This window comes from Dromiciops gliroides, chromosome X (genome assembly GCF_019393635.1).
Source record: "Dromiciops gliroides isolate mDroGli1 chromosome X, mDroGli1.pri, whole genome shotgun sequence".
NCBI classification, from domain to species: Eukaryota; Metazoa; Chordata; class Mammalia; order Microbiotheria; family Microbiotheriidae; genus Dromiciops; species Dromiciops gliroides.
The window spans coordinates 70,406,163-70,421,177 of record NC_057867.1 but is presented as its reverse complement, the minus strand read 5'-3'; the positions used below and the strand labels follow the sequence as shown (position 1 = coordinate 70,421,177).

General features: G+C 38.2%; 1 protein-coding gene across 5 annotated transcripts in view; it reads left to right on the top strand.

Annotated features, from left to right (window-relative positions):
• Positions 1–15,015, top strand: part of RPS6KA6 (ribosomal protein S6 kinase A6) — a 142,157-nt gene that overhangs the window by 26,871 nt on the left and 100,271 nt on the right. The window lies entirely within an intron of this gene.

Genomic DNA, 15,015 nt, shown 5'->3' with positions numbered 1-15,015 from the left:
CCCTGAGCCCCAAATATAAGGAAGTGGTCCAGGCCAAAGATGCCTGTCTCCAAGCTGTGCTGCTGAGTCATCTTCCCAGGACTTTTCTTTGCTATGTCATAGAAAGTTCTTTACCATGGAAGTACACTGTACCCCTGGACTCCTTGTCACATTGGAAGGCCCTGGCTTCTGATTGGCTGGTGCCTCCCAGAACTCCCAATTTAAGGAGGCCCAGGTGAAAGATGTCTTTCTCCCTTTCCAGTTTGAAGTGTTGTCTCACTTCCACAGGACTTACTCTGCCATATCTTGGACCAAGCACCTTCTCCCCAACCCTCCCTCCTTCATTCAACCCCACCCCATGCTTTCCACCACCTCTTTAGCTACCATATTCCTACTTCTCTTTGACTTCCCAGTACTTAGCAGAGTGCTTGGTGCCTAACAAACACTTAATAAATGCTTGTTGACTAACTTATTGCTGGAGTTGTGTTTGGAAATGCTACATGGTGTAGTTGTGTTCGTATCCTTAATTCCTTCACTATTCTTATTTCCTTGCCCTAACTTGGACCCCTGATGGAGCTCACCTTCTCTATGCTTTTTTCCCCCTGGCTCTAGACCTGTGATTTCATCCTGATGGAGATGTCCCTCCAGTGATTCAGACAGGCATCTGCTCTACAATTTATCTGTAGTGTTGCCTGGAGGCACTGAGAGGTTCAGCAACTTGATTGGGAGTCATACGGCCAGTATTGTGTCAGACTTCTGTTAGTAAAACAGGCTTAAATCTGTTATCCCAAATGTTGTATCTTTGATGTTGAAAGTACATGGTAGGGGAAGCAAAACTAGCCGAATCCTTTCCGAAGGAGCCATTGTTGTTTACAGGTGGAAGAGCTTGCTACCTCTGTAAGTTTTTTGTCATGGTTTCACCCTGCTGACTGGCCTCCCATTCTGCTGAGCAATGACCATATTTTTCTGCCTCTTTTCCTCCCCTCCAGATCTGTTCGGTCTCTCATACCTGGTTTTTCAGTCTATTTACTCTCTCTTTTTCTATTTCCTGTTTAAAATACCAGTTATATTCCTTAGCTCTAGGACAAATTTTATGCCAGTACTACTTTATGTCACCTGAGATTTGTATATTCTAACCTCAGAGATCTTTATTTTTAATTGATTATAGAAAATTCCCCTCTTCCTGAATAAGATTATCTTGAAGATTGTAAATCTTCAGGGAGGGGGATGGGGAGAGGGGGTAATAAATCGACTATGATAGAGGAGCCAAATGTTACCTCAGTGTAGTCCTTGAAAGCAGTTTGCGTTACTGCTTGGCCATTCTATTTTTTTGGTACTTAATGCCATAGTACATGTCACAGCATGAAAATTGGATGGATGGTTTAGAATGAATTTGGTATCTTGTTTTGTTTTTTTAAATCACTGAACTGAAAATGAGTAGTGTTGAGTTTTATGAGTCAATATCACACGTCATACCACAAACACGGCTTTCTGACACATACATACATAACTTGACTAAATGAAATTTCTTGTCATTTCAGCATAAATTATGTTCATTGCTTGAAAAGCTTACTATTTCCAAATTTAGTAATGTATTGTTTTGACGTGAAGATAAGTTGTATTAGGTTTTTATTTGCATATATACTACAAGTGTACCAAAATATTTAAAGTGTATAAACTGAGCATTACGTTATGAAAAGCAGTGACCAGTGTATAACATTAACATAGTAACATTAAAATAGTTATTAAAAGATTAATAACTGTAAGTTTTTGTTTCTTCCTTCTTTTGTTGTAGTCAAACTTTGTCTCTATCCTGCACTCCATTGTATTTTTACTAGGTATTTGATCAAATATGATCTCTTGTTTATTTCACGCAACTTCCCAAATGTTTCTATATAGTTGTGTTGGCAGAAATGAAGGACTAAATATCATGTAGATAGACTCTCATATTTCATTTTTTTAGAAGTTTATGTTTGAGTGATTTAGAATCAAAATATCAGGCAGATTTCACTGCTATTAAAATTACAGGACTATCCATCGATATGTGAAATTGTAATATAATAAGACATTGGACCAGGAGTCAGACCTGGCTCCTCTTTCTGCCCCTGCCCATAGCTCTGTGCATATCATTGGACAATTGGTCAATAAGCATTTACTAAGGACATACTATGTGTCAGCTATTGTGCTTGGTGTTGAGGATATAAATACAAAGAGTGGGAAGATAAGAGGTACATAAATAAGTGCATACAGAATAAATACAAAGAACATAAGAAACTTGGGGAGGGAGAGTCCTAGTAGTTGGGGGATCAGGAAAGGCTTTATCTAGAGAGTGGGACTTGAGTTGCAACATGAAAGAAAAGAGGGATTCTCCGAGTTAGGAGGGAGGAGTGATACATTCCAGGCTAGAAGAATAGTCAGTGCAGAAGTATGAAGATGGGAGCTGGAGTGTCATGTCTGAAGAATAGAGAGAAGGCCAGTTGGGCTATATCATACAATGGAAGCAAGATCCTAATTAGGCCAGAAAAATGGCTTGGGGACAGATTGTGAAGGGCTTTTAAAGGGAAACAGAAGAGTTTATAGTTTTATATTTTATTTTAGTGGCAGTAAGGAGCTACTGAAGTTGATTGAGTAGGGGAAGTAACATGGTCGGATCTGCACTTAAGAAAAATTACTTTGGCAGCCGAGTGGAGGATGAACTGGTAGTGAGAGAGTAGAGGCAGGGAGACCACCTAGGAGCCTACTGCAAGTTGCTTGCCCTTTTTGAGCCTCAGTGCAAAATGTTGTGTAATAGCAAAAAGCAGTGCGGAGAGGTCCCCCCCCCATCCCCGCCAAAAAGAGCAACACAGACTCCTCAAAACAGATCTAAAAAATCAAATCCTGTTGGAGAACCCCCCCAAAAGTTACAGTGAATAATATGTTCAGTCCAAGATCAAGACAAAGAAGTCTGTGGACACTAGAAAGGGAGTCAGGCTGAGAACTCATCGCCCTGAGAGAACTTGCCCTGGTTCATAGGGCAGAGCCGTCTGGGGTAACAGCACTTCTATACTGGGCACTGGGATGGGGATGCATCAATGAACAGTTCTGTCGCCTACTCCCCAGTTTTAGGTCACAGTTTCAAGGCAGACTGAGAAAAAGACCTGCCTCCAGTGGTGTTAGGAAAGCCCTAGGTAGGGTGAGAAAGCAGCAGTGGTAGGGTTCAGATCTTAGGAGCAGAAGGGAGTCTAAGTTCCAGCCTCTAGTCCAGTCTACAGAAGATTAACTGGGCTAGGAATCCCAGCCCAAAGTGTGTGTGGGGGGTGGGGGTGGGGGGGCTTACAGGTCTGTTCTCTGAACCAGCAGAGCTTCCCAGCTGTCTGATAGAGGCTGAGTTCAGCAGTTCTGCTGTTGCTCAGACCCAAACCCAGGTCAGGAAATTGTCTAGCTCAGACGAGAGAGAAGGCAAGCAAACTGCCCTGGATCAGAGCACTTAGGAAGCATTGAAAGTTTACAGGGTCTCTGTGAATGATGTAGATCTCAAAAAGTTGATTCTAAGGACCCATTTAGTATACTGAATTAGATTTTCTTATCTATCTGCCATATGTATTAATTAGATGTGTTCATCTAGAAATTCACTGGGAACCACTAGTTTCAGGTATATAGCTAATTACTACCCCATTTTACTAGGTCAGAACTTCTTGGGAAGTGGTGTGGAGCTGGCAGTCTTGGAGAAAGTTGTGTTGTGATAGTGTTACAGGAAGAGGTTTTTTTTTTTGTTTGTTTTGTTTTTTGTTTTTTTAAAATTTTTAAAATGAGGCAATGAGGGTTAAGTGACTTGCCCACGGTCACACAGCTAGTAAATGTTAAGTGTCTGTGGCCGGATTTGAACTCAGGTGCTCCTGAATCCAGGGCCGGTGATCCATCCACTGTGCCACCTAGCTGCCCCGGGTTTTTGTTTTTTTTTTAATTAAAAAAAAAATTGAACTTAAGTATAAAATGGGAAAAGAAAAACAATGTTGCCATGTACACAGCGGAACATAGGAGAGGATTCAATATAAAACAACAAATTTCCATTTCAAGAAAACCTATATAATACACACTACACATTGTTTTCGAATCTCCCCAGCTTTTCTTTGCTTCCTTGTTGGTTTTCTTTTGTTCTCTGCTGTGTACTTCTTACTTTTTTTCCTCCCTCCCTCCCCATCCACCCTAAAGAAGGCTGCAATTAAATGTGGATAGATAGATAGAGATAGAGATAGCTATACATATAGACATATGCATATATGTGTACAATTACATATAAGATTGTACTATGCTTATTTCCATTCGTCATCCATTTTTCTGAAGGTGGATAGCATCTTCCTTCACAAGTACAAGTCTTCCCATGCCTTTCCAAGTCAATGAGTTCATCATCTCCTACACAACAGCAATATTCTGACCCAATCTCATTCCTGTTTGAGATACTGTCCATGAATGTTTTTTTCTACAGGTCCTTGACCCCACCAATAGAATTTACCTTTGAGATGCCATAAAGTAGGAAGTAAATATAGTATTTATTACCCTAAAATATTTCTCAAAACCTAAAAATTCTGCAGTGCCATATGTTTGGTAACATTCTACCAAATCCATTAAATCTGGGAAATTTCAGGATTTTATGTGGCTATATACCAGCAGAGCACAGTCTTCCATGTTTACAGTCCCAACAACAGACTAGTTTTTGAGGATCAGCCCACCTAAATACGGAGAGACTTTGACCAGTTGTTTATGGTTTCTTGATGGTAACCCATCAAAGGAAAATACAAAATGGCCCTTTGTTTTCTGTGTAGCCCCTTTCCACTTCTGTAGCACTGGTGCCGAGTGGTAGAATAGGAGCATCGTGTGCTAAGAATCATATATATTTTAAGCCATATATAAAGATTTAGTTAGCTGTTAGTACTACTCTAAATGTGAGCTACTTGTCCACTGACTGATTAGATATATTAGTGGAGAAACAGAATCATATCAGTATTTCCATTCTCTCTGAAACCAGACGACTATAGGAAGTTGCAGCTAAATAGAACAGTTGTTCAGAGGGCTTCCTTAGAGAGGAAAATAAAAGTTAATGGAGTTGGTTTTATCTTGTCCAAAGGCATTAAGAAACAGTTCATGACATACTTGGTTGTATTGCAGTGCTCTTGGTTGCATTTTTGCAAGTGCTTATCATGAAAGAAATGGGAATTTATGTGCCAACATTCATTGCAGAGAATTAAAGGAGTTAGAGAAATGCTACACAGAACTTGAGAAGACCCTCCAAATTAAATCAATGTGCACTTTAATACTTGGTGACTTCATTGCAAAGGTGGGTATAGAGATGGCAAAAATGAGTTGGAAAATAGGGTTCAGGAGAAAGAAATAAGAGATGCAAAAGGTGTGTAGGATATACAGATGCTTCCTGTCTATGCATGAGTCCTTTCTTCAAGAAGAGAGTCTGCAGGTGTGCGACATGGTGAACACCAAGTAAGAACACAAAATGAAACTGTATATGTCTAACAAAACAACTGATTACTGATGTGGAAATAAAAAGGAGGAAAGTAGTAGGTTAGAGTGCATTTGGGAAACTGTGCAGTGTTCTAAATGACTCTAAGCTTCTCCCTGAAAGGAAAGTTCATCTTTTTAGCATTAATAATCTTCTAGTGATGTTGTGTGGCTGAAAATCATAGAATATTATCAGTCTCCAAAGAGTCACATAAAGGGCAATGGAGAAACACATGGTGGTTGTGAGTAGGATGTACCGTGTTACCATTGAAGAGTTGTGTAGGCACAAGAGTTGATTGCATCAGAGATGATTTATGATTGGCAAAGGCTGTAGGCCAGTCATATAGGAAGAACAAGTGATCATGGAAAACCCATATGTTTCATTGGTATCCATGCATTGTTAAGAGATAGAGAAGGAGGGCTTCAGCCTATTGACCCTTTCTTCTCCACCCCCAGGAGTACTAAACATATATGTATCAAATGGCATAGCATCTAAACCCATAAAGGAAAAGTGAACTAAATTACAGAGACTTTAATGTTCTTTAAGAATGGGAATCTAGGGGGCAGCTAGATGGCGCAGTGGTAAAGCACCGGCTCTGGATTCAGGAGTACCTGAGTTCAAATCCGGCCTCAGACACTTGACACTTACTAGCTGTGTGACCCTGGGCAAGTCACTTAACCCTCATTGCCCTGCAAAAAAAAAAAAAAAAAAAGAATGGGAATCTAGGAGAAAGATAAAAAGGAATATACATATATATGTATACATTATATATAGGTATACATATGTGTAGATTCCTTTTTATCTTTCTCCTAGATTCCCATTCTATTTTTCTTTCTATCTATACACATTTATTTATCTGTCCATCTATTTATCTCTTTATTCATTCATTCATTCATTTATCTGTTCATTATTTAATTTATTTATGCAAACTGACCTACAAAAATACAGCCATGTTTAGAGAACATAAAATTGAAATTTTTAAACCAATTTCAGAAAATTATATTGAATTAGCTGAAAAGGAATTATTAAAGAAAAAATCTGGTCCAAGTGAATTTACAGGTAAATTCTTTCAAATATTTAAACAGTAATTATAATCAATACCTGTACTGTAGAAATTATTTTCAACAATTGATAAAGAAAACACTACCAAACACCTTTTGTGAGATAATATACACAGAACCCTTGAAGGTCTGTGGACCCTAGGCTAATTAAGAACCCTCTATTGTATATGAACCCTTTCCCAATGTCCTCTAACCACTAGTGTCTTTTTTTCAAATTTTCTTGTATCTCTTTTAGAGATGTTGTGTATATACTTGTATATATATGTATTGTCTGCCTTAGCTAGATTGTAAGCTCCTCAAGGGCATGGAGTGTTTCATTTTAGACTTTATATTCCTATCACCAACATAAGCACCTGCTATTTGTCACTGGGGATACAATTTAAAAAAATAAAACAGTTCCTACTCTCAAGAAAGTTACATTCTGGTGGAGAAACAAGTACATGTGTAAGTAATAATAGTTACTTTCTACATAGTGCTTTACGGTCTACAAAGCACTGTGTGCATAGTTAATTCTGGAAAATCTCCATCTTTTTTATTTGGGTACGATGTCACCAACAAGAAATCATCACCTCTTTATTTCGTGATGATAATAGTTTGATAGATGGGAAGAATGAGTGGTGACAGCTTCTTTGGTCATTGTGTACCTTATTTGTGTAAGCTACCTTTTCAATCCTTTAGATTTTTCTTTGGCTCTGGTACAAGTTTGATTCAGGGAAGTCCCAAATGGAAAGTTCTTTTTCATTAGTCAGTCCATGGTTTCTGTGGGTCGAATTTATTAAGAAGGTAAGCTATTATTATTAAATTCTAAGAATTGGAAGTACCATAACCAATTAATATTAGATTTTTTTCTTAAATTTAAAAATAACCGTGCTTTAAAATAATGCAAAGATTTCTTTCAGAAGGGCAGATTGATTATTTAGGTATCCACTCTTAGAAATGTTGTTGGATTTATCTCAATACAATGAAGACTTCTTAAGAGAAAATATAATCAAAAAGAACAAAAGCTCCATCTGAATAGCTTGGCTCTAAAGAAGAGATGAGGAAATGTACCTCCTCTTCTTTACAGAGGGAGAAAACTTTGGGACATTGCATATGCTATTAGACTTAGTCAATAAAGTAGTTTTACTGAGCTGCTTTTTGTTTTTATCTTATTCATTATTGTTCTTTGCTCATCAATGAGGGATGCCTCATTGGGTAAGGGAGAGGGCAGGGGTATATTTGGGAACAAAAGTGATATAAAAAGAAAAATGTAAATACAGAAAATTTTAAATAAAATTGAATGAATTACTTGATGTTTCTTTGATTTTCCTTTACCTGCTAGGATGCTGAATTTATTTGTATTTTAATAACTTATATAATTCAGTTGGTGGTTATCCTTCATTCTAGAAGAGGACCAAAATGACATTACTGTGTCAAGGTCAAGGTACACTGTGTCCATCTGTGGCTGATCAGACCAGGATGAACTCAGAAGGCTCCACTACAGGTTGGGTACAAATAGTCCACATGAACATTTGGAGTGGAGATGTCTCTAGATTTTCTCATCTTGAGTTTCTTTTGAGCTACTGCAATTCTGCTTTGCTCATAAAGTACAACATCTTGGATGCAGGCACAACCATGCTGGGCAGTCCTATGCCAGTGCCTTTAATTTTACACAATCAATTCCAAAGTTCTTGCAGTGGTAGCAAGCTCAAATAGAAACACATTCCTGCAAGCAACATATTGACTTAGCAAACCACAAATTAACATTATGTTGTATTGCATTTTATATTATTTGTTAAACATTTCCCCTTTACATTTTAATCTGGTTTGGGCTGTTCCTAGGGTGTTTTGTGGCTCTAAATTTGATACCTCTGATGAAGTGAAAGAAAGCAATCCCCTCTCTCTTAGACTTTTGTAGACTTTTCAAGTGCTACTGTGGAAGACTTCAGCAGCCAGTTAGTAAACTGATACTTCTGGCAGCCTTCTACTTGCAAAACAAAAATGGAATATTTTTGTTACAGAGGGAGATTGGGCTAGACAGCCCATTTTAAATGTGTCCTTTTCCGTTATTTTCATTCTGGATTGTAAATTTCTTGAGAGCAGGCACTGTTTTTCATTTCTGTGTCTCAAGCACCTAGCTGAGTGCCTTGCACATTATTAGGTCTTTAATAATTTTTGTTAAGTTGACTATAATCCCTTATTTCTAAGTGAAAAAGACATTTCTTTGAATGATATTTTCATTAATTGATAGTGGCAAGAATTGGTACTACACCACTTTGGGGTTCAGGTGCACTATTATATCAGTAGGATGGAATGGTGAAATGATCATTTTTCTGTAGTTTATTTTAAAAGCAATGAGTGTGGTGTTAGAAATAAATTCTGTGAAATTTGGAATTTAAAAAGAAATTCCATGGGGGCAGCTAGGTGGTGCAGTGGATAAAGCACTGGCCCTGGATTCAGGAGGACCTGAGTTCAAATACGGCCTCAGACACTTGACACTTACTAGCTGTGTGACCCTGGGCAAGTCACTTAACCCCCATTGCCCTGCCAAAAAAAACCAACCAAACAAACAAACAAACAAAAAAACCACACCAAAAAAGAAATTCCATGTAGTGAGAAACTTGTATAGTAAGAGATAAGTAAGATATTGAAAAGAGGACTCTATTTCAAAAAATCTGGATTCTAATCTACAATTGCTATTCCTCACATATGGGACTGTAAGCAGTTAACCACATTAGATTTTTTTGATTCTCAACTTTTGTAAAGTGAAGGATTTTGACTGGATGACTAGAGATCTCCCTTCATCCTTAGAAAACCTATCATTCTATTGTGAATCATAGGCTAAGAGATAACATTTTCTGGTCCTCAGTGGGCATTTTTATGTCTGTAAACTACTGCCTCAATTATTGCGCTTCAAGCATTTTTAGTGCCTGTATACTGTGTGTATACATGTGTATATATAAATCAGCATTACTCATTTAAGAAAACAATCCTTACCTTGGACTCAGGGGCATTTTACTGATTGATTTTAGCTTTCTGAATTTCAAATTTTGTTATTTTGTCTAAAATACTGGGAGAATTGGAATGATACCCCCTGCTGGGAGGGACATTGTGAGTTTTGACCTGAAAAGAAACCACGTGACTTTGGCATCCGGAAGTGATGTCTGCCACCTGTGAGTCCTGTCAGTCAGTTTTACCAGCCAATTAGCTTGGAGCCGTGTGTGTGTGTGTGTGTGTGTGTGTGTGTGTGTGTGTGTGTGTGTGTGTGTGTGTGTGTGTGGACGGCCCTGTTTCCAGTTTGCCAGGAGGCTTCTGGGAGAAGCCTCTTAGGAGCGGAGTCCTTTCGTTTCCAGACTTTGGCATGGTGGGGGACTTCAAGTGGGCTGCTAGGAAAGGAAGGTTTTGTTTTGTTTTTTCTCTGGCTATACTGATCTATTGATCTATACTAGGATTTCCCATGCTATAAGGAATCTGTTCTCAATCTCTCTCACTTCACTAACTAAATACTTAAAAGGCTAAACTCTTGCTAAAGCTTCTAATTTAAGGCGACCACTCATTAGATTTTAGACATCACACCTAGAATTTTAGGCCCTTACAATACTTATTCCTTTTTTATTCACCATTAGCAAAGAACATTTTAAAAAATAAATTTTTATTGATTTTTCTTTACATCACCCAAATTTTCCCCATTATGCTCCCTTTTTATCCTCCGGAGAGCCATCCCAAATAACTTAAAGAATATTTATTTTAAAGAAAAAGAAGAGAAAAAATTTGCAAAACTGGTCAGTAAATTGAAAAACTATGAAAATATATGCAATGTTCCATACCAATGAACCTCCCATCTTTACAGAGGAATGTCTTTGGGGCCATGTTTATTGTTTGTAAATTTGCAACATACACTTGATTTGTATGTGTATATTTTTTCCATTTACATTGTTGTAGTCATTGTGTATATTGTTTTCTTTGCTCTGTTTACTTCACTATACATCTAATCATACAAATCTTTCCATGCTTCTCTGTATTCATAATATTCATCATTTTTATGGCACAGTAATCTATTATATTTTCATACCAGTTTGTGTAGCCATTCCCCAATTGATGAGCATCTACTTTGTTTCCCATTCTTTGCTCTCATGAAAAGTGATGGGTTTTTGGGTGTATATGTTAATTTTCTTCTTATCAGTGATCTTTTTTAGGGTATACGCCTAGTAATGGAATCTCTTGAGTCAAAGGGTCTGAACCGCTTATTCGCTTTATTGGCATAATTCCATTTTGCTTTCCAAAAATGTATGGATTCATAGCCTCACCAACAGTGGACTAATATGCTTATCTTGCCACAACTCTACCAACATTCACTCTTACCATTCTTTGTCAACCTTGCTGGTTTATATGTGTGAGCTAACACCTTAGGATTTTTTTGATTTGCATTTTTCTTATTATTAGTAATTTGTGGCATTATTTCATATGGTTGTTAATCATTTGCACTTCTTTTGAGTCCCATTTGTTCATATCTGTTGAGGAATGGCTTTTGGAGCTAGCTAGCTAGCTAGATTGGTCTATATCTGTCTATCTTGCATAACAATTCCTTATCAGAATTTGATAGAATGTTTTTCCCCTTGCATTTTACTGTTTCCCTTATCTCAGGTATATTAAATTTATAAGAACATTTAAAAATTTTAAATTCAGCAATCATTTATTAAATACTCAGTGTGTACAGAGTACTATGCTAGACATTGAACAAAACAAAACACTCCTTACACCCAAGTAACTTATATTCTACTGCGGGGAAGCAACATGTGTACAGATAGGTGATAAAAACATATACAAAATAATTTTGTTGTCAAGGAGGGGCATGCACTTAACAACTGGAGGGAACAAGGGAGATCTACTCCTTTTGAGGAGGAGGCCTTTGAGCATACTCTTGAAAGTAGGGATAGATTATAAGAGATACATATGAGGAGAAAGAACATTCAAGGCATGGGAGACAGCCTGGGCATAGGCGCAGAAGTGGGAGTTAGAATTCCATTTACAGGGAACAAGTGAAACATAAAGTGTAGGAGGGGGAGTAATGTGAAAGGAGCCTGGAGAGAAGTTGGTGTAGTATTATTGGTTTGAATATCAGTCTAGGTTGATATCTTATCCGAGAACCAGTAGGAACCACTGAAACTTCTTTAGCCAGGTCTGACCTGTGCTTAATGACTTTCATTTTGGAAGCTCTCAGTAGGATGGATTATAGAGGGCATAGCATAAAGGCAGGGAGACCAACTAGGAGGCTTTTACCATAAACTATAACAGAATTGTCAAACCTGAGGCTGGCAGCCTACAACATTCCTCAGTGTAGCAGAAATTGGGAAATATTTTAAAAAACAAATAAATAATATAATAATACATAGATATTGTTAATATGTGGTTTTCTTAGACACTGTGCTTCCCACAGGGCTTGTTTTGTTCGGTTTAGTAGTCCCTCTTTCTATTCGAGTTTGACACTGTTGGTTTATACCACAATAGGGGTGGCTGTGTGAGTAGAGAGAAGGCAACATGATGTGAGAGATAAGATTGGCTCCTGATGAGATGAGAGAGAGGAAGAAGAGGAGAGAAAAGTCGAAAAGACTGAGGTTTAAGATAGTGGAGGGACTCACCTGAGGTCTCCCAAATTCCCCTCCAAACAACTTTAAAATAACACCTTAAAATAAATTCTGGGGAAGCAGAACCCACAAAAGAATGGGATAAAACAATTTTCCAGCCCAAGATAACTTGGAAGGTTGGCAGGAAAGGTCTGTCACTCTGAGGTGAGAGTAGAGCACAGTCCAGCACAGGAAACACCCCTGCAAGTCCTGGGGGTAACTGAATCTGCAGCAATGGCTTCTAGAACTCTCAGCCTGTAGATGGTAAAGGGGTTGGACAATTGTTCAGAAGGAGATTACAGGGGTCCCTTTGCTGGCACTGAGTGCAGGACTCTGTTGCATTGCTCACACAGGAATCTGGGTTGCAGTCCCAGGGCTGGGAGGAGCACTAGCACACCAGAACTGGTGGCCACAAGGGAGCAGGGATCCTGGTCACAGTTTTATGGTGGAAAAGAGTACTTGCAATCACTCACAAACCAGAGCAGAGGCCAAGAGAGTAGTAAACTACTCTCTCCTGAGCTCATACCACCTTGGAAGAACTGAAAATTTACAGACCCCACCCCCCAACAAGCTTTGAAAACAGCTGTACAAAAACCCTGAAGCTTGGGACAATACCCCCTCTACCTCAGGAGCAGATCCCAACTTTAACATAAAGTTCAAAGTAGGGGCAGCTAGGTGGTGCAGTGGACAAAGCACTGGCTCTGGATTCAGGAGGACCTCAGTTCAAATCTGGCCTCAGACCCTTGACACTTACTAGCTATGTGACTCTAGGCAAGTCACTTAACCCTCATTTACCCCCCCCCACAAAGTTAAAAGTCAAGAAATAGGCTAGAAAAGTGAGCAAACAAACAAAAGAACCTGACCATAGAACATTACTATGATAATAGGGAAGATGAAAATACAAACTCAGAAGACAACAGTCTCAAAACTGGTACATCCAACACCTCAAAGAAAAATGTGAATTGTTCTCAGGACCAAAAAGTATTTTAAATATCAAATAAGAGAGGTAGAGGGAAAATTGGGAAAAGAAATGAGAGTGATGGAAGAAAACCATGGGGAAAAAGTCAACAGCTTGGTAAAAGAGTCACAAAAATCTACTAAAAAGAACTCCTTAAAAAGCAGAATTGGCCACATGTAAAAAGAATCCCTGAGAAAAAGAACTGCTTAAAAAGTAGAATTGTCCAAATGGAAAAGGAGGTACCAGAAGCTCACTGAAGAAAATAATTCCTTAAAAATCAGAATTGGGCAAGTGGAAGCTAATGACTCCATGAAACATTAAGAAACAAACAAAATCAAATGAATGAAAAAATAGAAGAAAATAAGAAATATCTCATTGGAAAAACAACTGACCTGGAAAATAGATCAGGGAGAGATAATTTAAGAATTATTAGACTACGTGAAAGCTGTGGTTATAAGGGATCCTAGATATATCTTTCAAGAAATTATTAAGGAAAACTGCCCTGGGGCAGCTAGGTGGTGCAGTTGATAAAAGCACCAGCCCTGGATTCAGGAGGAACTGAGTTCAAATCTGGCCTTGGACACTTGACACTTACTAGCTGTGTGACCCTGGGCAAGTCACTTAACCCTCATTGCCCCACAAAAACAAGACAAAACAAAAAAAAGGAAAACTGCCCTGATATTCTAGAACCAGAGAGTAAATAGAAATTGAAAGAATCCACTGATCACCTCCTGAAAGAGATCCCAAAATGAGAACTCCCAGGAATATTATAGCCAAATTCCTGAGCTCCCAGATCAAGGAGAAAATATTGCAAGCAGGCAGAAAGAAACAATTCAGATATAATGGAACCACAGGATAATAAGTGATTTAGCAGCTTCTACATTAAAGGATCAGAGGACAAAAGATCTAGGATTACAACCAAGCAAAAGTTCATGGGGGTGGGGGGAGCGGATATTCAATGACATAGAGGATTTTAAAGAATTCTTGATGAAAAGACCAGTGCTAAATAGAAAATTTGATCTTCAAATATAAAACTCAAAAGCATAAAAAGGTAAACAGGAAAGAGAAATCATAAGGGACTCAGTAAGGTTAAACTGTTTACATTCCTACATGGGAAGATGATGCTTTTACCTCCTAAGAACTTTATCATTATTAGGGCAGTTAGAGGGATTATACATAGACAGGGGGCACAGGTGTGGATTTACTATGATTTGTTGGAATCCAGAAAGACAAAATTAAGGGGTGAGAAGGAAAGAGAGAGGTAGAATGGGGTAAATTATCTCACATAAAAGAGCCTTTACAGTGGAGGGGAAAATGAAGGAAGTAAAGGGGGAGCACTTGAACCTTACTTTCATTAGAATTGGCTGAAAGAAGGAATAACATACACACTCAGTTTTGTATAGAGCTCTATCTTACCCTACAGGAAAGTACGAAGGGACAGCGATAAGAGAAAGGGGGTGCGACAAAAAGAAAGAGATTTGGGGGAGACAGTAAAAGCATGCAAAACATGGTGGACAGGGTGAAAGGAGAATGGGATTAATGGGGTGGGGGAGTAGGATGGAAGGAAATGCTTAGTAATCGTAACTGTGAAAAAAAATTTACAGGAAGTTTATCCAATAAAGGCCTCATTTCTCAAATATATAGAGAAATAAATCAAGTTTATAAGGAATATGTCATTCCCCAAATTAATAAATGGTCAAAGGATATGAACAAGCAGTTTTCAGACAAAGTAATCAAAGCTATCTAGTCACATGAAAAAATGCTCTAAGTCACTATTAATTAGAGAAATGCAAATTAAACAACTCTGAGGTACTGATCCATACATATCAGATTGGCTAATATGACAGAAAAGGAAAATGACAGATGTTGGAGTGATGTGGGAAAATTGAGACACTAATGCACTGTTGGTGGAGTTGTAAACTG